The sequence below is a fragment of the Podarcis bocagei genome, assembly GCF_964188305.1.
Source record: "Podarcis bocagei genome assembly, chromosome: 1".
Lineage (NCBI taxonomy): Eukaryota > Metazoa > Chordata > Lepidosauria > Squamata > Lacertidae > Podarcis > Podarcis bocagei.
The window spans coordinates 55,903,063-55,929,999 of record NC_138125.1 but is presented as its reverse complement, the minus strand read 5'-3'; positions in this window follow the sequence as shown (position 1 = coordinate 55,929,999).

The following is a 26,937-nucleotide window of genomic DNA, read 5'->3' as shown; positions in this document are numbered from 1 at the left end:
ATCCTTCAGATTTTCAAAGGGAATGAGGCACTGCATGAATGGGCTTTATGATGCCATCTAAGGTTACGTAAGTTAGTATGCATTCCCAGAGAGAAATAGCTTTTTAGCACCCTTTATATATAAATTATGTAAAGCTAACCTGAATTGCTTCCTAACATCCTGACCGCTCTACAGCTGGACTCCCAGGACTTGTCTTCCACAAAACTGTTTCCATCCTGGTTTGCACCGTGCTGCACACACAGAAGTACAGTTGCAGCTCAAGGAAAGGTGTGTCTACACACACACACACACACACACACACACACACACACTTGATAAAACATGAGAAGGCCACTATGAAGAATCTGCTGATTCCTGGAAATTGTGTGGACTATCAGGACCAAAGTATTGTCTAAGAATATAAGAAAAACCCTGCTTGATCAGCCCAGCTAAAAACTTTTTTGTATCAGCTTGTGATTTTGATGTGTAATTTTAGTATGTTTTAAAATTACTGATTTTGTTTTAGTGGGGTTTTTAAAAGTCTGTTTTTAATGATTTTTCTGGGATTTTAAATGAGTCTTTTAGACTGCCCTGTAAACCACTTCGATGGTCTTTTGTTCTAGTTCATGTTACTTTGCTAGTTAACCACATTGCAAATCTCAGAGATGTACAAATTTCAAAGCATGACTGCATTTCAGTTTGTGTGTTGTGTTGAAAAATGTAAACTAGGTAGGCTCAGTCTTAAATGCAAACTGAATCATATTTCTTTGCTATCCGTATCTGCATGGCAGCTTTTTCTTCAGAATAAAGTGGCCCATTTAAGCTCACTCCCCGCCCCCCAGCAAAAAAGTGTGAATACCATAATGTGCAGTTGGACTGTCAGTGGGATTCACTGCTGAGTAAAAGATATGTACGATCAGGCCGTGCAGCATCAACAGAGAGACCAAAATTTGAGGAAGCTTTAATATTTTGTTTGAAAGTATTTTTGGTTGGTATTTGCCTAGACCGATAGAAAAGGAAGTAAGTTTTCTACGAACAAAAATATCCACCACCCCCACTGAAAATCCCCCACCCCGTGAACAATTTTTCAATAGGTGGTTTTGAAAGTCTAAAAAATTAAAAAGGCCTTCTTTGAACCATTTATCTTCATCTCCTCTCCTCTCATGAACTTCTGTCTTCTTTCTCCTTATCGCCGAATCCTCAGTGTTCAAGAAACGTACTCATTTTATACAAAATCCCATTATGCCTTTGTGCTGTGAAGGTCAAGGGTGAACGTTCCTTGTTAATGTTGTGCCAAAAAGGAGATTGGTTTTGTGGGACTCTTTTTATTGGGCTGTTATTTTCTATTGTCGGATACAGCATTTAAACAGGCGAAAATGCTGGATTCTCCAGCTGGCATCCCTTTATTTAAAGGAAGCCATGCAATAAGCCTCTTTTTATTGCTCACATGCAGGCAAACACTGTCCTGGTGTCGTGCTCTACAGTTTGAGCCACCACAACCACCATCCCATTCAGATGTACAGTCATACCTCAGGTTGAATGTGCTTCAGGTTGAGCGCTTTCGGGTTGCGCTCCGGAACGTGTTACTTCCGGGTCTCTCCCCTCACGCATGCGCAGACGCTCAAAATGACATCACACGCATGCGCAGAAGCGGCAAAACGAGACCTGTGCACGCGCAAACGCGCCATCGTGTCTTATGTTCTAGTCAGGATGCGGATGGGGCTCTGGAACGGATCCCATTTGCATCCCAAGGTACCACTGTAGAATACGAACACCAAGAGAAGGAGGCCTCTATGCAGCGTAGCCCCGCTTCTACCTCACACCCTAATCCAATGTGTGAAAAATACTCCTGAAGGAGGCAAATAGCTTTTCGTGGCTTGTGGCAGCTTTGCAGACCCTAGTGCTCTCCAGATGTTCTGGACTACAACTCCGATCAGCCCAACCCACTACAGCTGTGCTGCTTGGGCTTCTGGGAGTTGTAGTCTAACACATGCGGAGGGCCCTGGGTTGAGGAAGCCTTACAAATGGAACGTATGTGTTTAAAAGCCTCCCCATGCCAACATTTCTATTCCTCACATTGAAATGTAAACTGTGATTTGTTAAATTTGTTCCAAGATCTAAATGGTTTCAGTTGGGGGAGGGGGGGAACCAACCCTATAAATGGCGCTCCAATCACTTTAAGTGGCAGCAGAGACTCATTAAGAATGACAAGTGGAGTACTTTTATAGTATATTTAGAGAAGTCTTGAGTGCTGATGAGACCCTTCAGCCTGTGAAACTGCTAAGCATTGCTGATGAGGCTGGATGCAATACACTTTCTTCCTCAGTGAAGTATTTCAAGAAGGGAACACAGCCTCTTTCTCTGCTTGAAGTATTGACTTTGCCGTAAATGCAATGACAGAAAAGGGTCGTGGGTATTCTTGGGCTTGTTTTGTTTTGTTTTGTTTTTGTGGCCAGACTTTAGCCTATTCTACTTTGATAAGTAGCAGTTACACACATTAAGAATGTTTCTGTCTTGGTGTCTGAATCACTATCTGTAACCTATCTGTAGATAGGTAGCCGTGTTGGTCTGCCATAGTCAAAATAAAAAAATTCCTTCCAGTAGCACCTTAAAGACCAACTAAGTTAGTTCTTGGTATGAGCTTTCGTGTGCATGCACACTTCTTCAGATACCTGAAGAAGTGTGCATGCACACGAAAGCTCATACCAAGAACTAACTTAGTTGGTCTTTAAGGTGCTACTGGAAGGAATTTTTTTATTGTAACCTATCTAACATTGCAGGCCTAGGCTTGCATGCACAAGGCTTAATTACAGAAAGCTTTCTTTGTTTCATGTGTCATTTGTTAAAATATTGTTTGTTTTTGTGATTTCAGTCATTAACACTCCGCTTAACTCAGAGCTCACAGTTATCTGCGGGTGTTGTGGGTTTCCCCGACTCATTTTATCATTATTTTGTACTAATTTTCACCATTGTCTGTGGTAGTGGCAACAGCAGAATAAACATTAACAGCCCCTCCTAGCAGCAACCATTTTGTTTCTCTCCGGAAGCCACTAGACATCCCCTACCCACCCTAATGCTCCATAATAAAGTGGTACCTTAGTTCTCAAATGCTTTGGTTCTCAAACTCCAAAAACCCGGGAGTAAGTGTTCCTGTTTTTGAACATTTTTTGGAAGCCGAACATCCGATGCGGCTCTCAGCTATTGCTTCCAGGGCACCTGCATCAATCAGAAGCTGTGCCTTGGTTTTCAAACATTTCAGAAGTCAAATGGACTTCCAGAACTGATAAAGTTTGGCGCTTTCATTTTTGCTATTTATCTTGTTTTTGAGGCTTTTTCGATTAATTTGTTTTTGTGACTGTGTGGAACCCAGTCCAGCTACTGATTAATTGATTGATGTGTGACTGCGGAAATGGATAAAAGCCCCCCATCCAAATAATGACTATCATCAGTGCAGGTATGATTTTTTATCATCTACAATTCTGTCTTATTTATTTTATAGTACAGTACATTGATTATTGCATTTTGTCACACACACCCCCTCGGTGGTGACACCCAGGGAGGACCGCACCCACCGTACCCCCCCTTCCTCCGCACCTGCCTCTCATGCCTAGACAGCACTGGGGAGGGGACAGTGCAGGGTACAATAGTGGAGGCCAGATGAGTGTTGAATTCATTTCTCAGAGGTCATCATTAGAGTCTTTCTGAATGAAAACAAGAATATGGTACTGAAAAATATGTTCCAGGTATTTTGTTCATTTTCTGATGCCACTTGATCTACTGTGCCATGTGGATATTGCTCTTTTTTCATGGGTGTTGTTAAATTCTGATCTTATTCATAAAGAACTTGGGCTGCTTATTTCTCTGTTTGAATTCTTTTTATCTGCTAGTACCTTTTAATTTTCTAAATGTTGAAATGCTTTTTAATTATTATGGTACTCAAACTGTTTATTTTCCCCATTTGAGATGGTTTTTCTTTCTGTTAGCTGCTGCTATCTTTTTAATGTTATATTAATGTTTTTAAATTATGATCTGTTATATGATTATGGTTTCGCACTATTTATAACTGTTGTAAAATGCCTCATGAGGGCAGCAACTCTGAAAGGCAGGTTAGAAATTCGTTAAATGAATGTATGTCAAATCCAGACTATGGATTCAAAGTGCCCATATTGGTAATATGAATATAAGCAGCAGTTCTCAACAAGAGATTGCTGGCAATTGGGTGGTCAGTGCAGAGTCCAATTCACATACAATCTACCAGAGACATGGAATCCTGTTGGCAACTCTTCGAGTGCACTTGCTAATAATAATAATAATAATAATAATAATAATAATAATAATAATAATAATAATTTATTAGTTATACCCCGTCCATCTGGCTGAGCTCCCCTAGCCACTCTGGGCAGCTTCCAATCAAGTGTAAGTACATGTATTGTTCTTTGGATCCTGGTTAAGGATGGGTAAATCCGGCCATTTTGGTTTATCTTAGTTTAGTTTCTCTCATATTTTTCTTAGTCAGCTCTCCAGATAGCCATAAGTGTTTCTGACTTAGTTACTTACTTTTTAAAAAACCTCATGAAAATTCTGCAGCATCTTAGCACATATTCAGCCTAATATACACATTTTGCAATGCACTTTTCCCTAATAGAATGTTGTTTTGTATGTTATTTCCACTATTCTATGCACACTTTATGCAAGTTTGTGCATTTTTTTACGCATTACTGGGCTGGAGAACAGTGCTACAAATTTCAGAGACCTGAAATGTCAGAGGATGGCTGTGTTTCAGCTTGCAGATTGTTTTGCAGAGTAGAAATTCAGGAGGTCTGTCTTCAAGGTTTTTTTATGCTCCCAGACCATGTGAAAAATAAGGAAACAGCAACACTGCCGCACCTATCCTCAAACATTAAAATCTATTTGTAAAGAATTTGTATGTGTTGTCATGTGGGATGGGAGTCTTACATTGCTTGTGATACATGCCCAAGCTTAGCCTTTAAACCAAAGGGGAATTTCAGAGCTAGGAAGCAGCGTCAGGTGAGCATCTCCATGTATCTTCACTATGTTTCTTTGAGAAGGGGAAAGTGAGAAAAGTGGCATTGGCAGACTGACTAGAATGTTTCTGACGGAGGCTGGGGAGAAAGCAGCCTGTGTTAGCTCTATCAACATTGCTCTCCTTGCCACCACAGAGTACAAACAGTAATGCAACCAGTTCATTCGGAGGAGCATTCCGTATTTGGTGAGCGAGTGAAGCACGCTGTCACAGCCACAGCGAAAGCGGCGAGAAAAGCTGGAAATCATGCAGCAGCAAAGCAATAGCCACCCAAAATAGAAATGGTGCATCGCTGTTGTCAGAGCAACCCTTTGTGATGATTGTTGTCTAGTGCAGCAGGCTGTAGATGGCAGTGTGGCTCAGTCTCTCAGTGACTAAATCCTGCAGCTCTCAGCAATATGTAAAAGGTGGCTGGCTGATCCACTGTACACAGTTTCTTGGAGACATACAGCTTCCCCTTGGACTTGGGAAACAGTTGAACTCCGGCATCTGAAATGGTGAACAGTCTCTTGGGATACCTGTCTTTTCCTTTTGCAAACCCATTCCTTGCTCCTTCCTCTATGTAGCTGTGGGTTTTGCACCTTACGTTGTAGTTTCTATTATCACCATAGTTGTATCCCATGACATATAAAGGAGACACTGCTACAGTACACAGTGACATGTTTCTGTTTTTAGGCAGCAGAATTAATTTTAACAGCAAAGATTGAAAACGTCACTTGTTTGTCTCACATTAAACATTAACTATACCTGATGCATGGGATCTGGAACAGACTTCAAAATTGTGTGATCGCTTCCCCTATCTCACACATGAAACTATAAGAAGAATCCTGCTGGACCGCTGAAATATCCATTTAGGGCAGCACCCTGTTTCCCAGTGACCAGTCAGATGTTTCTAAGTGCACAGGTACTTTCCAGCAGCTATTAGTCACAGATGCACTGCCTCCAAACATGGAGGTTCTATTTATGGAGGCTCCAGCATGGCGAGCTGTTGATAGACCTACCTGCATTTGCTTAGTCCTCCTTTCAACCCGTATATGGTAGTGACCAGCACCACATCCTATGTCTGTGGATTGCATAAGGGGAAGAGCAATCAAATGAGGGTGGAAGAGGGAGAATCAACAGTGGTTGAACTGTCAAATCATGAGCCCTGTCAGTCTCACACCTGCTCTGGGGGAAGGTGGGGGCTCAACTGGAGGGGGAAAGTACATCAGCTCCTCAGCAGGAAGCAACTCCTGCTTCCAGCATGGGAACATGTCAAACAGAGGGGAGGGCCTCTGGCCTGCATCCAACATGACTCTGGAAGGCCCCCATTTTGCTCACTCTGCCACTGGAGTGCCAGGGCAGCCCTTTCTGCACAGGCTAGGCTGTAGGGGGCTTCCAATGGCAGATGTCCATCTCCACTCACAGCAAAGGCGATTCTCAAAATCCTATGGCTTCTGGAACATACTCCCAGGGATCATAGCACTGTACTCTATTAAATTATACTTCCCCCTTTCTCTTTTTCACAACCTTCTGCCAATAGTTTTATGGGATGACCCTGAGTTCTCATATAATAAGACTGGAAAAAGGTGGGTGGGACACCATAATTCCGTTGGAACCTTGTGAACTGCAGCCAAAATGTTGATGGCAGCTAAATGGTGTGCTCACATCATTCAAACAGTGTGAGGTTTAATAAACTATATTATGATGTTGCCACAGTGTTGAAACTTGCTGAAATTGTGTGATTAAGAGAAGGAAGGGAAAGGAAAGGAAAGGAAAAGAAAGGAAAGAACTTTGAGATTCTGGTCCCCTTTCATAAATGACATGAAATAGGGGGTGGGGTGGGGAATAAAACTACGTAAAGTTTTTTCACTGTTCCCAAGGAGCATGTGTAGTGGCAACATATTGTCTGTCAGGTGGATGGAACAGACTATCCTGAAAGAAGACATGGCTGGCTGGCTGGCTGGCTGTGACACTGAAGGAATGTTGCAGCAGGGACAGCAACATTGTGCAGGTGTGTTGCTATTGACTGGCCAGCAGCACTCCCTGCAGGCCCCTAACCCCATGCACCTATCTAGTGTGTGTATCAACAACCCAGGTGACACAACTGCTAAGATTTGCCCTTGGAGCTCGCATAGCAATACCACACCTCCAAAATTTAGGTATACTGTATTTTAGGCTCTCCGATTTAGGGACCCTGATGATTCCGGGTAAACATTAGGAAAAACTTTCTGACTGTAAGAGCTGTTCAACAGTGGAACCTCAGGAGGTGGTGGACTCTCCTTCCATGGAGGTTTCTAAGCAGGGGTTAGATGGCCATCTGTCATGGGTGCTTTGGCTGAGATTCCTGCATTGAAGGGGGTTGGACTAGATGACTCTTGTGGGTTCCTTCTAACTCTACAATTCAGTGATTCTATGAGTATGGACAGGGAAAGGAGAACAGGCTGGGATAGCCTTTTTCAAAAACATCAGTGAACTTTTACTGTGCTCCTTGGTCACAAGTGCTGCTTCAGGATGACAGAAATATTATTCCTCTGAAATTAGTTTGAAGCTGAGCTGTTCCATTCTCTTTATTACCTCTGTCAATATATGTGCCTTCCATACCACACAGTTAACTTCAATATGGAGTCTTTTCCCCCTCCCCCCTTTTAGAACTGGAGTGTACCATATCTTTGAAGAAGTTCTCGCCCCCACCCCAGCAAAAATTGATGATAGCTTCTTTTGTATAGTGGCTCCTTGTTATAAAGGCACCAGGCTACAATCAGATGTGGCTAATGACAGATATAATTGTGTGTCTCTCAGACTAGAAGTTTGCACATCAAAAGATCCATACCCCTAGAAACACACAAGCAATCTTACAGAGCAGAGCTTGGGTAAGTAGAGGTTTCCTGCAGCAGCCGTTGCCAATGCTAAAATGCTATGATTGGACTGCAAATGATAGTGCTTGACACAAAGTAGCTGTTGTTAGAACAACCTAATTTCTGCTAAGAGTGGTGGCATCTGCTGATGTGCTATTCTGTCATTTGTCATGGAGAAAAAGGATGTGCCAAAGTGAATACATAGAGAGGGATTTCATAGCAACTAAAAGGAAGTATTTCCTGTTCTGCTCTGCAGCTCTCAAGCTGACTAAATATACCACTTGCCCTTTCTACACAGTGTTCATCTGAACCACACATTCAGAAGACAGACAGCTCACTACAGTCCCCAGAGATCAATAATCGGCTGACTGACATCAACTTGTCAGCAAGTGAGCAAGCACATTGTACTTCCCCTACCCAGGATTGATAGAACCACAAACACAGTGTGAAGCAACCACTATTCAAGCGCTACAAAACGCAGGCCGTCACATTCATTTAAAGGGCAAACCATTAATATCAAACCTAATATGAGTGCCTGAAATGAAATGATCTATAATATTTTGTGATAATGGTTGATTCCCACTCACAGGCAGAGGACAATTCATCTGTCTATAGCCTGAACAAGTATGTGTAGCATTTGCAGGCAGCTGCTGATGTTGGATTGTTAAATAAATAAGGAGGAAAACATTTCAGAGAAGGTTCTTGGGTCATCAGAAGCGGCCAGAAATGCTAACCTCCAGCATCAAAATCTGCATCTAAACTAAAAGACATGGTTTCACCACTTCTGCCACCCTATGTCCCAACAATCTCTTCTGCTTTTACTCAAACTCACTCCTACTTCAGGAACTTGACTTGCTCCATAAACAGAACAGGGGATGGCAGGCCAGCAATGCTGGCAAATTACTCTTGAGGCCCTTCAGCTCTGGTGGGAGCAGTAACAGTGGCTTTGGGAAACACTTATTGGAACAGTGTTCACTCAACAGGTCCCTTTAATACCAACTCTCACACCATGTGAACAGCAAGAGAAGCTTCAACCTAACTCTCTCCTAATGCACTTCAGAAGTTCACTCCAATTTCCTATTAGCCCATGGATAAGTGGCAGGCACAGGTTGCAGAAGGGGAAGAACTCTAAGAACATTTCACCAGGTTGGGGAGAAAATAGGCTAAAGAATCCTTTGCCTATGACTTGGTTCACACAGAAGGAAGTGAGGTGCATTATGAGAGGCCCATGTCTACAGATGGAACTACAGATGTTGCAGTGTGCAGTGCTCTTGTTTAGGGTTCCAGCCAGCCAAACATGCCTTCTTTTAGGATACTCCATTCTATTCTCCTATCAGGTTTTCTGTTTTCAACAATCAGCAGTCTGTGCCCACTGAAGAGGCTCAATTCTCATTGGTCTGGATTTTTTGGTGGGTAGGAGAGATTGTTCCCTTAGGTTTCATTTGCATATATCTATCCTGCAGAGCCTCTTTTGGTGTTTCAGGATGAGGAGAGGCAACAATGTAAAGCCCACAGTGCAGTCTGTTGTGGCCATGCTCATTAAGGGCAAAACTACTTAAGACCAATGCTATTTTTCTAGAAAAAAGAGGTGCTGGAACTCACCATAAGCACCTTCCTTGGCAATGGCGCCCAACTGAGAGGTGCCAGAACTTAGTTCCAGTGAGTTGCGTCTGAAAAAAAGCCCTGATTAAGACAATGTGATGCTTTTCTCAAAAATGGCAGCCACACATCTGGTTGCCGCATATCCCTCCATAACTTACTGTCAAACTTTTCTGCATTTCCCCCACTAGTCATAAGCAGATAATGATGGGGGTGTGGAATAGAGAAGCTCAGAATGTTATGACATCAGAACATAGTTAATGAGTGCTGGAACAGAGATAGTCAATGTGGTGCCCTCCAGATGTTTTTGACTACAACTTCTTGCTGGCTCGGTCATATCCACAGAATGGAAAATGGCAGGATCCCAAGGTCATGCACCATGGGGAGCTGGCTTCAGGCACCAGGTCTGTTGGCAGATGAATTATGTCTGCATATGTGACATGAAGGCTGGCAACATCAAACCCGCCATTTGGGGATCCCTTGCAGACAACCGCAGTGCTTGGAGACAATCAGTCAGGTTGTGAATCCATAGCAGTGACCAGAGGAGGAATGACCGCTGGGGGAGCGCAGAGAGAAGTGCCAAGGGGCATCTGCAGCAGCACAATCGGACACCTTCATCTGCCCCAGCTGCAATAATACCTGTCTCTCCCATATCGGTCTCTACAGCCACAGCAGGCACTGCAACCTTCCAACAGTTTGACTTCACCCCAAAGGCGCACTCCTCCATTGTCTCCCGAGACAGACAGATGCCCACCAAACCAGAGAATTCTGACTAAGCATGATGAAACTTGTAGTCCACAGCAGGTGGAAAGGCACCATTTTGACTCCTTTACTAGATGTAATGGAGGTAGAAAAGAAATTGGGTATGCTACTACCACTTTCAGAGGCAGTTGATCATCCCAAGATTTCTTTAACCGAAAAAGTTTCTAAGTGATGTCACTAATATTTTAAGCTTGATTTTTATTTTCTAACATCTTATGAAAACTGGCTTATAGTGGCAAAAGAAATTATTATTACGGCTGTGAGCAATTTTTATGCGATGTGGGGAAGGTACAAGGATTCATTTCTAGCATGTTGGCTCTAGCTAATCATAGAACAAGAATGTGGTGGGAAATGTAACAAGCCCACCATTATAGACACATCCCCTGTCCTCCTCCCCCCACAGTAAGTGAAAGGTGTTTTACTAGCTGGATATGTAGCTTCCACAAACTATTTTGTTTTGCTTTGGTTTCAACTTTTCACCCAATCCAGGGGCCGAATTAAAAATAAAAGCTTAGAAGAACATAGCGAGGAAGAAAGGTCAAAACTTTGTTCTCCTAAGTTATTTATTACTCTTTTCCTTTAACACATAGCAGTGAAAAGCTTTTAAGTAACTTTAGGTACAGCTCACAGAACACAGTAGATCTACTCAATGGGATATATGAAAGTAAAGTAACACAGGCATATTTATATCAGCAACTCTTCCCTGTTAAGTAATCACTCTCTTAAATATTTGATCATAAACTCAGCTACCTTCTCCATTTGTCTTTTCCCTGCTCAGGTTACGACAACTTTTACTGCTTTTTACCTAAGTTTTACATGTAACTTCATCACCTGTCATTAATTGATTTGGATGGCATTGAATGTCCCCAATTTTCATATTTGCATTTTTAATGTAAATTGATTACTGCCAATCCTAATTCCACAGTTATGTGTAATGCTTAAAAAAAAAAATAGCACAGAATTTCTTTCTCTCACCCCACTTCATTATAGCAGTAGTTCTGAAGGCCCAGTTTGAAGGAGATGTTGGTGGCATGGAACCGGCAGTGGTTCGTGAGAGGGTGATGGCAGTGCTGTATTTACTGAGACAGAGATGGGGCAGAACAAGATGGAAACCCAGCTAGATGGGCAGGGTATAAATAAGAAATTATTATGATGAATTATTATTATCCTGCAGGTGTACACAGCTATGGGGCTGCAGCCACCAAACAGGGGTTCCCCTGACCTCGCAGTGCCACCACCAGGAGAATGCAGTTGCTGCACCACATGCAACACAGCTGGAGAAGGGAGAAAGAAAAAACAAGGAGAGTGCAATGGAATACAGCATCTTGGAAAAGAAGCGGGCTGGAACCCTGCACAGGGGCCCTCCATGCTGCAACATTCTGCTGCAACTCTCCTCCCTTGCTAACTTGATATTTGCTAAGCCAGACCATAATGTATGGATTTGGTGACATCTTAAAAAGAGATATGACCTGAGACACGTCCTGCTCCAGTTACTCCTTAATAGCTTGAGGGATTTTTTGGAATGTACATAAGGATCATATAAAAATGCACTACTGAAGTGTACCCTTATGGGTAGCAGAGAAGTGTTTGTGATGTCTCTGGTTCCTTCTGCTCTCCCTTTATGAAGATGCTCAGTGTTGTACAATAAATGTGATTGCATACATATACATGTCTTTAACTATTAAATCACCATCCAACTACCATTTCTTCTTCATATTCTTTGCTATCTTCTTCTTCTTCTTCTTCTTCTTCTTCTTCTTCTTCTTCTTCTTCTTCTTCTTCTTCTTCTTCTTCTTTATAACAACAACAACAACACAATAATAAACAAGCCACAAAAGTTATCAGGGTATAACAGTCAGGCATTGTGCATTCGTTTGCAAAACGAGAACGATTCTAAATCCACAATTCATGAGGAATGGAAGACTACAGAAATAGCAAATGAACACATCTTTCAGGGGAAGAACGATATGTAGAAAATACTTTGTTTCAAACCTGCAGTAGTGGGGCTTATGGTGAACATGTGCTCCCCATCCAGTGTTTAAACTCTTTATTTCCTCTGGTTTTTAAAAGGCTAGAAAACGATATAGAAACTTACTTGAAATGGCATAGAAAAGCATCAGTAGGGGGTGTATATTAGAAACTCTGCCAGATTGGGTCCCAGCAACATGGAAAAATGCAGCCAAAACATCCGCTCAGACTTAACTTAGGTTATCCATTTAGGAGAAGGTTTTAATCCCTGATTGTACTGGGAAAGACCCCTGAAAGCCATTGCCAGTCACTGTAGACAAGGGACAGGGAACATGTGGCCCACCAGATGTTGCTGGACTACAATGCCCATCATCCACAACCATTTATCATGCTGTCTGGGATGGGTGGGAGTTAGAGTCATCTGGCAGGCCACAGATTCTGCACCACTGATGTAGAAAATACAGAACTATGTGGACCACTGGCCTGACTCAGTTTACTAAGGCATCGTCCTATGTATACGACCACAGCCACAGCAGTGCAGAGGGAAGGGGGGAAAGACTGCATGGTTTTATCTTAAGTAAAGATGTGGAAATCTATTTTCTGTATGCAAATCCTCCTGACGTGATGAAGCACCTCTAAATCTTAATAGGAGTTATGTCCATTTGGAATTTAGTTATAATGATATTGTGCTTGCGTTTGAGAGAGAGAAAATATCAATTGTTAGGCTCAGCTAAATTAATAAAAACCTATTCAGAGACAAAGAATGAATATACTTTAGGTATACTAGTCATAGTGGATGCGAATGAGAAGGCTGATAGCTTCTGGCACAAATAATAAATCTTACAACCCAAGTCTTTTCATTAATTTCAAGGTGTTTTGGATTAAGTTGTTACTGCTGCTGAAGTGCATCCCCAGGGACATAATAAGTGACAATTTTCTCAGTTATGCAGCATTTTGCTACGGCAAATAGGATGAGTGTGGTGTTTGTTTGAAACTTTAAAGATTTTCCAAGGAATCCTCTGGGTACTTGAGACTCCTGTTTCATTTATTATGATTCTCTCTCTCTGCCCCCACCTGCGACCCCCTCCATTAGCCATCTTGGCAAAAGAGTGCTAGAGGAGGTAAGTACATTCAATAGATTAAAACAGCAATAACTAAAACCACCCTGTCATTTAGTTTATGAATAAGTCACAGCAGAAACATTTTTTTAAAAAAGTAAACCAAAATAAAATCCAACTTTTTCAAAAGATTAAAATAAATCTTTGACAGTTCATTTTTAACAGAGATTAAAATGATTAAGTTCCATGCGATTTATCCCAGGTATGTGGGCAGCCATGAAATTAAAAGACGCCTGCTTCTTGGGAGAAAAGCAATGACAAACCTAGACAGCATCTTAAAAAGTAGAGACATCACCTTGCCAGCAAAGGTCCGTGTAGTAAAAGCTATGGTTTTCCCAGTAGTGATGTATGGAAGTGAGAGCTGGACCATAAAGAAGGCTGATCGTCGAAGAATTGATGCTTTTGAATTATGGTGCTGGAGGAGACTCTTGAGAGTCCCATGGACTGCAAGAAGATCAAACCTCTCCATTCTGAAGGAAATCAGCCCTGAGTGCTCACTGGAAGGACAGATCGTGAAGCTGAGGCTCCAATACTTTGGCCACCTCATGAGAAGAGAAGACTCCCTGGAAAAGACTATGATGTTGGAAAAGATGGAGGGCACAAGGAGAAGGGGATGACAGAGGACAAGATGGCTGGACAGTGTTCGCGAAGCTACCAGCAAAAGTGACCATTTTCCATTAGAACTCTCTCTGACTCTGGATGGAGAATTGGCTACCTATCCCTGTGTGCCTATTACAAATAACCAGCTTCAGATGAGGCCCACTGCCTGAAAATGGACCGACAATATGGCTCAACGGATAAATGAACTCCTTTGGTCTGACCAACTGCAAGAGATAAGGGACTCCCTTGTCCAGGCAGTTGAGCCACTGCCAATATATGACAATTTAGTAGAACTGCTAAAACCTTCGTTGGCTAAGACCCCGGTAATGAATAGTAACCATTTCTCTTCATAAAAAGTGGTTTGATGAGGAATGTAGGCTCTTCAAGAACAACCTATATAATGAATTCTTGGCATATAGGGCATCAAATGACCCCGCACCTAGTAGTCACCTTATGAACCTCAAGAGAAGGTATAAAGCACTATTAAAGGAAAAGAAGCTTGCGGCAGAAAGAAATGATTGGAAGAACCTTCTAAAAGCTGCAGAAAATAGAAATCCCTCCTCCTTTTGGCACCAAATTTCTCAATACCTGGGTAGACCGTTGTCAAGGACAGAACCCCAAATTTCAGCTGACACCTGGGAAAGCTTCTTCTCCGATTTATATGCAGCTCACGCAGCCAGCGGAGGAAGGTTAGATTTGGCCCCCTTGCCAGAGTGGGATCCTGTCACCTGCTCTGAAGTGGAAACACTTATAGGCCAATTTGAGGCGGGCAAGGCACCTGGAGACGATCTTATTTCCATAGATGTTATTAAAGCCAACAAGGATTGGTGGTGTCCACCCCTAACAGCTCTTTTTACTTATATAAACAAAACAGCACAATTTCCTCCAAGCTGGAACTCTGCACTGATTGTGTTAATACACGAGAAGGGGCCGCGCACAGACCCGGCCAATTTTAGACCAATTAGCCTGCTAAATGTTATCGGGAAGATCTATTCAAGATTTCTACTTAACAAATTAACGACCTGGATGGAAAGCAACAATAGCATCGCAGAGGAACAGGCGGGTTTCCACCCCGGAAGATCAACAACAGACCAAATCTTAATTCTAAATCACTTGGCCACCAAGTACGCTGGCAATGGCCTAAAAGCCCTCCACGTCGCCTTTATAGACTTTAAGCAGGCCTTTGATCTACCGTATTTTTCGCACCATAGGGCACACCGGACCATAGGGCGCACCTAGTTTTGGGAGGTGGAAAACAAGAAAAAAAAATTCTGAACCCCAGAAGCCAGAACAGCAAGAGGGATCTGGCTTCTGGGATACCGTGTGGCTGTTCTGGCTTCTGGGGTAACCGCGCCAAGCCTCTTCAGGGCAGCGGAATGAAGGCTCCCCTGCCCAAAGAGGCTGCGCAGGGCTAGCTAAAGCAGAAGCCAGGACAGACGCGTCGCTGAAGGGGCACTGCGCCTTCTCTCTCTCTGTGCAGCGCCCTTCCTTCACAGGAAAGGTGCTGCGCAGAGAGGGAGAAGGCGCAGCGCCCTTCAGCAAAGCTGGAGAAGGAACAGAAGGAGACCCTTCTGTTCCTCCTCGGGCTTCGCTGGACAGGCGCGTCTGTGATGGCCTGGGATTCCGAGTCTGAGAGTGAACCGGAGGAATCCCAGCCGGCACAGGAGTCCCCGCCTCTAGGGCCGGCTGAACTGGGGCAAGGCCTAGATGCTGAGGAGCCTGCACCTGTGCCAGATCCTCAGGGGCAGGCACCAGGTGAGACCATTCTGGCCTCAGAAGTGCTGGAGGACTCAGTGGCTACAGGTGAGCCTCCCCCGGGGCCCAGTAACCCTTCGGCCTCTCCTGAACTGCAGAGGCTTAGGGCAGAGAGGCGAAGGGAACTGGTCTCTCCCAGGAGGAGTGCTCGCCTTAAGGCCAGGAGAGGCGGGGCTCCTGGGGGCCGGGACCGCCCCCAGCCTTAGAAGAAGATAAAGGTCAGGCAGCCCGGTCCCAGGTTGCGGGAGCAACATCGTTGTGGAGTACCTGCTTTACCCAGACCTAGATCTGCACTCTCAGTGTGCCTGTTCCTCGCCCGGCTTCCTGCTCCTGACTCTCCGGTGTTCCTGTTCCTCGCCCGGCTTCCTGCTACTACTCTCCGGTGTTCCTGTTCCTCGCCCGGCTTCCTGCTACTACTCTCCGGTGTTCCTGTTCCTCGCCCGGCTGCCCGCTGCGGACCTACCCGTGTTCTTGTTCCCCGCCTGGCTTCCTGCTGCTGCCCTTCCAGCGTTCCTGTTCCCCTGCCTGGCTCCCTGTTTTGGACCTCGCGTCTCATCCAGTGTTCGTCTACCCTGCTAGTGACTCTGGACTGAACTTCGGCTACGGTATTAGTACCTTTCCCCCCCAGGGCCAGCACAGTTTGCTCCCGCCACACCCGCACTCCCTCTTTGTTGGGGTGCGTTCGGGAAGAGTCAGAGGCCATGGCCGACCAAGCGGCTAGACTGTTGGCAATAGCCCAGGAGAACCAGGCCTTGACGCACACCGTGCAGCAGCTCAGTCACGCGGTGGCGGCACTTCAGCAGCGGTTGGACGCCCTACCGGCTCCTGGGGCCGACGCCCCGGCTCCTGGCAAGTACCCAGTGGCCTTGCCTGAGAAATTTGATGGGGCCCCGGCCAGCTTTCCCATGTTTCTTGCCCAGGCCAAGCTGTATATTCAGGGGCGTGCCCGGAACTTCCCTGACGACCGCACCAAGGTGCACTTTTTGATTAGTTTGTTAAAGGACCAGGCGGCCAAGTGGGCGTTGCCGCTGCTCAGGCAAGACTCCCCCTTGCTGGCGGACTATGTGGGGTTTTGCAATCTGTTGGAGGCCGCGTTCGGCAACCCCCAGAAGGGGAGTCAAGCCAACTGGGCGATTCGGCGGTTGAAACAGGGCAAGTCCACGGTGGCCGCATACACCACGGAATTCCGGCTGCTGGCACAGGACTTGACCTGGAATGATTCTGCTCTTCGGGACCAGTATCTCGAGGGGCTTTCAGACGAGATACTGGACCAGCTGGCCACAATGGAACGCCCCACCACGCTAGACACCCTCATCCAACGGAGTCTACAGATAGACGATCGGCTGGAGGACCGTCGTCAGGCTCGGGGCCGCAGGCACTTCCAGTTCTCAGCACCAGTTTCTACCAGCAGTCCCACAGGCACAGCTGAGTCATTGGAGGAACCTATGCAGCTTGGGGCAGTGCAGCCACGCCTCTCCCCCGCAGAGAAGTCGCGGCATCGGGAGGGGAATCTATGTCTCTATTGTGGCGGAAGTGGACACTATGCCCGGTCCTGTCCTGAGAAACGCCAGCCACAGGGAAACCGCCAACCCCAGTAGCTGATGGCCCTGGCTACGTGGGGTCCCAAACCGCACAGAATGGGGCCGCACCAATTGAACTACAACACCTTATGGTTCCGGTACGTCTATACCCTCCAGGTGGGCCCTGGATCCTTACCCATGCTCTAGTGGATTCGGGGGCAACCCGCTCTTATATGGACGCTGCTTTTGCTGCCCATCATCGGGTGCCACTTCAGAACAAGCCTGAACCGGTACAGGTGGAGGCAGTCGACTGACGGCTCCTGCGTTCGGGTGCCGTTACTCAGGAGACCCAGCCCCTGGTCCTGTGTCTCCAGCAGCACCGTGAGATGGGAACTTTGGATATTGCCTCCATGCCCCAGTTCCCCTTGGTGCTTGGGATGGACTGGCTGGAGGCACACAATGTGCAGATTGACTGGGTCAAACGGACTGTACACTTCCCAGACCCAATTTCTCCTGCTGAGACTGAGATGCTAGCAGCTGCGCCCACGGAGGAGGCTGCTGCAACGCTCCCCGCTGAGTACCGGGACTATCACGACGTGTTCGAGGAACGGGGGGCAGGCCAGCTGCCGCCACATCGGTCCTTTGACTGCGGCATAGACCTCCAGCCCGGAGCACCCCTACCGGTGAGTCGCTTATACTCATTAACAGAGCCAGAGCGCGAGGCTTTGCAGGACTTCTTGTGCAAGAACCTGGAGCGTGGGTTCATTAGGCCTTCTACCTCGCCCACTGCTGCGCCAGTGCTCTTTGTTAAAAAGAAATGTGGGGAGCTCCGCCTTTGCCATGATTACCAGGCCCTGAATAAAATTACCATCCCAGACCGGTACCCCTTGCCCCTTATTTCGGAGTTACTGGAGAGGGTGCAAGGGGCGCAGGTGTTCACCAAGCTAGACCTCCGGGGTGCCTACAATTTGATTCGGATCCGAGCCGGGGATGAGTGGAAGACAGCATTCGGGACCCGGTACGGGCAGTTCGAATACCTGGTTATGCCCTTTGGTTTGTGCAACGCGCCTGCTGTGTTCCAACGGTACATCAACCACGTGTTCCAGGACTTGCTAGACAAGTACGTGGTGGTGTACTTGGATGACATTCTGGTTTACTCCCGTGATCCGGCGCGCCACGAGGGTCATGTCCGGACTGTGCTGCAGCGCCTGCGCGAGCACCGTCTGTATGCAAAGCTCAGCAAGTGCGAGTTCCATCAGCGGTCAGTAGACTTCCTGGGTCACCGACTCTCACCAGGTGGGGTGCAGATGGATCCTGGGAAGGTGGCAGCGGTTCGAGAATGGGCGGCACCTCAGAACCGCAAGGACCTACAGCGTTTCCTGGGGTTCGCCAACTATTACCGGACCTTCATTGTGGATTATGCTCATCGCACCACCCCGTTGACCCGGCTATTGCGCCCCAAGACGCAGTTTTCCTGGGACAAGGAGGCAGAGGAGGCATTTCAAGGGTTGAAGGCCTGTTTCCAGAGAGCGCCAATCTTACAACATCCGGATCCTGCTCGACCCTTTGTGGTAGAGACTGACGCCTCCAGTACGGCTCTCGGTGCCATCTTGTCTCAGCAGTGCGGACCGGAAGCGCCACTCTTACCCTGCGCCTACTATTCCCACCAGCTCCTCCCGGCGGAGCGTAACTATACCGTGTGGGAGCGGGAACTACTGGCCATCAAGGTGGCCTTTGAGGTTTGGCGCCACCATCTTGAGGGGGCACGACACCCGGTGGAGGTGAGAACCGACCACCGGAACCTGGAGTACCTCCAGACCACCCGCAAGCTGAACCAAAGGCAGATCCGGTGGGCGTTGTTCTTTTCCCGGTTCCAGTTCCGGATCCGCTACATCCCTAGCTCCCAAAACCAGAAGGCGGATGCCCTGTCCCGGAAACCTGAAGACAACGCAGACACGGTACAGCAAGCAGTACCCACCACGATCCTACCACCAGCTGCATTCCTGGCCACTCAGGAGGTTGAGCCACTGCAGGCTCGGGTGCGGGAACAGCAGCGGGTTGACGCTTGGGCCCAGGAACGACTCCGGGAACTGGCCGAAGGGTCATGCCCTCAGTATCCAGGGCTGGTCTTGCATCAGGGTCTTCTGCTGCACCACGGGCGTCTGTACATCCCACCAGGGCCGCTGTGGGCTGAGGTTCTCCGGATGACACATGATGCTCCAGCAGCGGGGCACTTTGGGTGATATCGGACCACCCATCTGGTAAGCCGTGAGTTTTGGTGGCCCCATCTGAAGGCTGACGTGGCTCGCTACGTCACTGGTTGTGATGTCTGCAGGCGGGCCAAGGGGCCTACCGGGCGACCCCCCGGCCTTCTTCAGCCGTTGCCGGTTCCACCACGTCCTTGGCACACAGTTTCTCTGGACTTTGTAGTGGAGCTACCCCCGTCTCGGGGCTGTACCTGCCTCCTAGTTTTCTCCGACCATTTCACAAAGATGGTGCACTGTGCCCCCTGCCCATCCGTACCCTCAGCTAAGGAAACCGCTCAGCTGTACCTTCAGCATGTCTTCCGCCTGCATGGCCTACCTGAGCATGTGGTGTCCAACCGTGGCGTTCAGTTCACGTCCCTGTTTTGGCGTTCTTTGCACCAGGCACTCGGAACAGAGGTCTGTCTCTCATCTGCCTACCACCCACAGACTGATGGCCAGACGGAACGGGCGAACGCGGTGCTGGAGCAGTACCTCCGGTGTTACTGCAGTTACCAGCAGGATGACTGGGTCGACCACCTAGCCTTGGTGGAGTTCGCTTATAACAACGCAGTGAATGCGTCCACCCAGCAGACCCCGTTCCAGGACGGGTTTCATCCATGGTTGTGTCCGGATGTGCTGCCGGTATCTACAGTCCCTGTGGTGACAGAGTGGCTTCAGGAGCTCCAGTCCCAGCAACAGCTGTTGATGGAGCAGCTGCACCAGGCCAAGGAGGCGTACAAGGTCCAGGCCGACCGCCACCTCCAGGTGGGGCCGGAACTCCACGTCGGTGACCTGGTATGGCTCTCCACTCGCCACCTCCACCCTTCTCGACCTTCGTGGAAGCTGGACGCCCGTTTCACCGGCCCATTCCCTATCGTGAACCAGGTCTCGCCTGTGGCATTCCGTCTCCGGTTGCCAGCAACCCTGAAGGTTCACCCGGTATTCCACAGGTCCCTTCTGAGTCCGGTGGCCCCACCCGACGAGTTCCACCCAAACCGTCCCCGACCGCAGCCAGTTTTGGTTCAGGGAGAGCCTGAGTACGAGGTGGAATGCATTCTGGACTCCCGATACTGCAGGGGAAAGCTGCAGTATCTCGTGGACTGGAAGGGGTATGGGCCGGAGGATTGTTCCTGGGAACCAGCGGCCAACGTCCACGCACCTGCCTGCCTCCGAGAGTTTCATGCGGCGTACCCCAACAAGCCGGGTCCGGACCCTCAATTGAGGGGGGGGCCTGGGAGGGGGGATGGTGTGATGGCCTGGGATTCCGAGTCTGAGAGTGAACCGGAGGAATCCCAGCCAGCACAGGAGTCCCCGCCTCCAGGGCCGGCTGAGCTGGGGCAAGGCCTAGATGCTGAGGAGCCTGCACCTGTGCCAGATCCTCAGGGGCAGGCACCAGGTGAGACCATTCTGGCCTCAGAAGTGCTGGAGGACTCAGTGGCTACAGGTGAGCCTCCCCCGGGGCCCAGTAACCCTTCGGCCTCTCCTGAACTGCAGAGGCTTAGGGCAGAGAGGCGAAGGGAACTGGTCTCTCCCAGGAGGAGTGCTCGCCTTAAGGCCAGGAGAGGCGGGGCTCCTGGGGGCCGGGGGCCGAGAAGATAAAGGTCAGGCAGCCCGGTCCCAGGTTGCGGGAGCAACGTCGTTGTGGAGTACCTGCTTTACCCAGACCTAGATCTGCACTCTCAGTGTGCCTGTTCCTCGCCCGGCTTCCTGCTCCTGACTCTCCGGTGTTCCTGTTCCTTGCCCGGCTTCCTGCTACTACTCTCCGGTGTTCCTGTTCCTCGCCCGGCTTCCTGCTACTACTCTCCGGTGTTCCTGTTCCTCGCCCAGCTGCCCGCTGCGGACCTACCCGTGTTCCTGTTCCCCGCCTGGCTTCCTGCTGCTGCCCTTCCAGCGTTCCTGTTCCCCTGCCTGGCTCCGTTTTGGACCTCGTGTCTCATCCAGTGTTCGTCTACCCTGCTAGTGACTCTGGACTGAACTTCGGCTATGGTATTAGTACCTTTCCCCCCCGGGGCCAGCACAGCGTCGCTGCAAAGCGGGAGGAGGAACAGAAGGAGTCCCTTCTGTTCCTCCTCCGGCTTCGCATGACAGGCGCGTCACTCAAGAGGCGCTACGCCTTCTCTCTCTCTTCACAGTGCCTCTCCTTCACAGGAGAGGCGCTGTGCAGAGAGGGAGAAGGCGCAGCGCCTTTCAGCGAAGCTGGAGAAGGAACAGAAGGAAACCCTTCTGTTCCTCCTCTGGCTTCGCATGACAGGCACGTTGCTCAAGGGGCGCTGCGCCTTCTCTCTCTCTCTCTGCGCTGCGCCTCTCCTTCACAGGAGAGGCACTGCGCAGAGAGGGAGAAGGCGCAGCGCCCTTCAGCAAAGCTGGAGAAGGAACAGAAGGAGACCCTTCTGTTCCTCCTTCGGCTTCCAGGACAGGCGCGTCGTTGCGAAGCGGGAGGAGGAACAGAAGGAGTCCCTTCTGTTCCTCCTCCGGCTTCGCATGACAGGCGCGTCGCTCAAGGGGCGCTGCGCCTTCTCTCTCTCTCTCTCTCTCTCTCTCTCTCTCTCTCTCTCTCTCCCCGCAGCGCCTCTCCTTCACAGGAGATGCGCTGCGCAGAGAGGGAGAAGGCGCAGCGGCCTTCAGCGAAGCTGGAGAAGGAACAGAAGGAGACCCTTCTGTTCCTCCTCCGGCTTCCAGGACAGGCGCGTCGCCGCTAAGCCAAGGAGCCTGCATTCGCGCCATTGGACGCACACACATTTCCCCTTCGTTTTTGGAGGGGGAAAAGTGCGTCCTATAGAGCGAAAAATACGGTAATTCCCAGGAACCAGCTATGGACAAAATTGGCAGCCACATCTATTGACCGCCGCCTTCTCCTGCTGATTATTAATTTGCATACAAATACCCTCCTGAGGATTAGGATAGATAGTAAGGGGCTAGTCTCCAATCTGGTTGCCACCACTAGGGGGGTAAGACAGGGCTGTTTGCTTGCCCCTGCTCTGTTTAACTTCTATATTAATTCTCTAGTGGTGCATATGGCAAATGCTGATTTCCATCCACCAAAACTGGCAGGACGAGCCTTGAATGTCCTACTGTATGCGGACGATGCCGCCCTATTAGCTACCTCCCCCATCGGATTAAGGAGGATGCTTCGAGCTCTTCATGAATATGAGACTCAACACGAGCTCCAACTAAATTATGGCAAGACCAAAATTATGGTCTTTGCTGCTCGACTGAAACCTAGTTTATGGTCTATTAATGGTATTCCTTTAGAGCAGGTCAGTTGCTTTAAATACCTGGGTCAGGTTGTAAGATCAAATAGGTCCTTCTTGGCGCACAGAGAATACATAGCCTCGAACGCATCCAAAGCAGCCCTGGTGGTTAGAACTTTGTACTCCAAGAAACAGGCACAAACTGTCAAAGTTGCCTTACGACTCTTTAAAATGAAAGTCCTCCCTCTTCTGCTGGTGGGCATTGCTTTGGGCTCACGTAGGGATTTTGAAAAATTGGAATCTATCCAAACCCAATTCCTCAGGGCCATACTCAGGATCCCCCCCCCCCTCTGTGGCAGGTGCGATCATGAGACTGGAAACCGGTTGTCAAGCCTTTAGGTGTGTGGCCCTGAAAGCGAAGTTATGGCTATGGCTCAAGCTCTGTTTCAGACCGGTGGGTTTGGCCCCCTTGATTCTGAGGGATAACTTTAAATCTCCATGGGAAGGGGAGATAGTGGAGGAAGTGCAGAAGTGCGGGTTGTCCTCCCTTTATATAGAGTCCATGACGTATAGCCACGCAAAGGCGGTGATCGCTCAAAGATTAAGGGATATTGCCAGACAGGAGGACATAGCCCGTGTGAAACCTGGGTTGTTTCTGGGGGAGCAGTTGTATCGGGCTGCTCCAGCTCGCTACCTGGCGGATATCCACTACGTGGAATACCACAGACTATTTACTGCGGCTAGGCTGAATGTTCTTGACTCGGCGGTTCTGAAGGGAAGATATGGAGGAGTCCCATATGACCAGAGATTATGCCACTGTGCATTGGGCGAGGTAGAATCCACAGAGCACATTTTACTGAGCTGTCCCAGCTACAACGATTTAAGACAGTATCTTATAACCCCATACTTACCCCAGCTCAGTTCCTGACAAAGAGGAAAGCAGACAGCATATCTGCTAAATAAGTCTTCTGGGAAAACAACTTTGTCAGTGGCTAAATTTCTTTTCCTGGCACTCAAGTGTCGGAAACGTATAACTGAATGCCTTGATGTGGGTTATCTGTGAGAGGTATAGTACTGTGGCCCTACCTTATTTATGTACCCCTATGATGTTATAGTTTATAATTATTGTGTTTTATTTCTGACTATCGGTCGAATAAAGGATATTGATTGATTGAAGCTACCAGCATGAGTTTGACCAAACTGCGGGAGGCAGTGGAAGACAGGAGTGCCTGGCGTGCTCTGGTCCATGGGGTCACAAAGAGTCAGACACGACTAAATGACTAAACAACAACAATGTGGGGAAAGGATTGTATCCTAAATCACAATTAAAATCTGCAGTAGTGATGGAATACTCTAGGCAAGGCAAATGACATGCCTGTATTAGCAGACCTTGCAGCTAGGGTGGATTAGACTGGAATAATCACTTATAGTTTCTGGCATTCAAAGGCTTTATTCATGCAGGAACTATTTACAGGATAAGTGATGAGAAAGAGAAAACAACACAGTTTTTTCTCAGCAAGTCGTGAGCAAACAATCAACAAAATTGTTCATCTTTTAGGGGCGAATTTAACTAAATCAGAGAGACTACAAGCAGCGGGGTATGGTTAGATCACTAGACAAACAGCTTTCTCTGGCATTAACCATGCATTAACCATGAACCCAACATCAACATTTTTTTCTACACACACTTAGTGCTAAAGAAAAGCCCATTGTACTCTGTGTCCCAAGAGGGCAGGTGGGTCATGTTGATTACTTGCCCTTTCAGATGGCCAGACAGTTTGATGGCATGCTTCCCAGTTCCCTTTAAATAACCTCATGAGACCCTAGTTCCAAAACTCTGGTCTTCCACAATTTCACCACGTACAAGCCTTAAACACCACAAATGTGAGACCTCATAAGACTGCCTCCCTGTCTTCTAGTTTGGTTTAGCCACAATGGACAGGGACCCTTTTCCTCATAGTGGTTGGTTTCATCTGCTTTCAGAATTGCCCTTATGAGATTCACTTGTGCCCTGACAGACCATGGTTCTTCTTTCTATTCACTCTTTGCCATTTAGGACAAGGAAGCTTCAGGCAAGCTGTTTCCCTCTACCATACCAGTGTGCAAGCACAAGTCTTATCCTGACTCAGAGGGATTTCCAGATGTAGCCCACACTTAAGCTGACAGGCAACACAGAATACCAGGAATCACTGGCACTCTGCTATGCATTATACATATTGTATACAACTGTGTGTGTGTTATTTAAAACATGCTAAGTAGGAAGGCACATCTTCTTTTCTTAATCAGGAAGAATATAAATACTATACAGGGTTGAAGGTAAAAACTAGCACATGCACATCTGTGTGGGCACACATACAAATATGAAAATGTGGTCCAAGTTAAGAGAATGCATTCTTTTCAGAAACAGAAACAGCTTAAGCAGGACATCTTAGTGCTTTGTCTTGTCTACTTTTTATTTTAATAATAATAATAATAATAATAATAATAATAATAATAATAATAATAATAATTTATTTATACCCCGCCCATCTGGCTGGGCCTCCCCAGCCACTCTGGGCGGCTTCCATAGAAACCAAAAATACACTAAAATATCACACATTAAAAACTTCCCTGAACAGGGCTGCCTTAAGATGTCTTCTGAATGTCAGGTAGTTGTTTATCACTTTGACATCTCGTGGGAGGGCGTTCCACAGGGCGGGCGCCACTACCGCGAAGGCCCTCTGCCTGGTTCCCTGTAGCTTTGCTTCTCGCAATGAGGGAACCGCCAGAAGGCCCTCGGCGCTGGACCTCAGCGTCCGGGCAGAACGATGGGGGTGGAGACGCTCCTTCAGGTATACTGGACCAAGGCCATTTAGGGCTTTAAAGGTCAGCACCAACACTTTGAATTGTGCTCGGAAACGTACTGGGAGCCAATGCAGGTCTTTCAAGACCGGTATTATATGGTCTCGGCGGCCACCCCCAGTCACCAGTCTAGCTGCCGCATTCTGGATTAGTTGTAGTTTCCGAGTCACCTTCAAAGGTAGCCCCACGTAGAACGCATTGCAGTAGTCCAAGCGGGAGATAACCAGAGCATGCACCACTCTGGCGAGACAGTCTGCAGGCAGATAGGGTCTCAGCCTACGTACCAGATGGAGCTGGTAAACAGCTGCCCTGGACACAGATTTGACCTGTGCCTCCATGGACAGCTGTGAGTCCAAAATGACTCCCAGGCTGCGCACCTGGTCCTTCAGGGGCACAGTTACCCCATTCAGGACCAGGGAATCCTCCACACCTGCCCGCCTCCTGTCCCCCCAAAACAGTACTTCTGTCTTGTCAGGATTTAACCTCAATCTGTTAGCCGCCATCCATCCTCCAACCACCTCCAGGCACTCACACAGGACCTTCATCGCCTTCACATATCTAACATCTCTGTCCCACCCCTGCAAAAAGGTAATCAACTTCTAAAAAAAGGTACACAATAATTTATAAGTTAAGAGCTGTCAAACCCACATGGGGCTAGACTGGTGAAACTTGTCCCCAGTTTCTTCAGAAATCTGATGACAATAGCAAAAAAAAATCCATTACAAGTCTGTCAGTCACGATAAAATGCATTATGCTGATGTGATTTCTTTAAGGGGGGGGAGATGAATGAAAAATGCAACAATAGCAAAGAAAATGCTCTGTGCAGAAACCCTTCTCCTGCCTTGCCAATAGATGTATTAATGAAAATAGATTTGCAAGGTGGGTCATTTATTGTGGCAGCTAGTTAACAAAACAAACACACACAAAAGATTCCCCAGTGTGATGGAAGCGGTTAGTTGAACAGGAAAATAAGAGCTTGAGGTAATTTTCAATGATAACTCAAGATGGGCCAGCTTCTCCCTCTTGCCAACACACTGGATACTAATTTCAGTGGGAAATCCAGGGACTATATCCCACATTCTTCATACCTGCCAATATTTGAAACACACACAGAGGAAGCACCCATGGCTAATCTTGAAGTGATATGGGAGAGGATTCATTTCAGTTCACATTTAAAAGCACATCTAATTCACCCTTTTCAAAAACACACAAGAACCAAAACACAACACACATGCTTTGAAATTCACACTTCTCCAAATTTTGCAGTGCAGTTTTCCAATCAAGTAATGTGTATAAAATGCACATAGTGAGATAAAGTGCCCATAATGCACATATTAGTGAAAATAAGATATAAAAAAATTAGGCAAAATTGCTTTGCAAAGATCTGTGTATTCAGCAAAATTACATACAAACATGTATATTAAGGGGGAAATGCACATTAAAATACTGATAAACTTTCATGAGGAAATTGCAAACT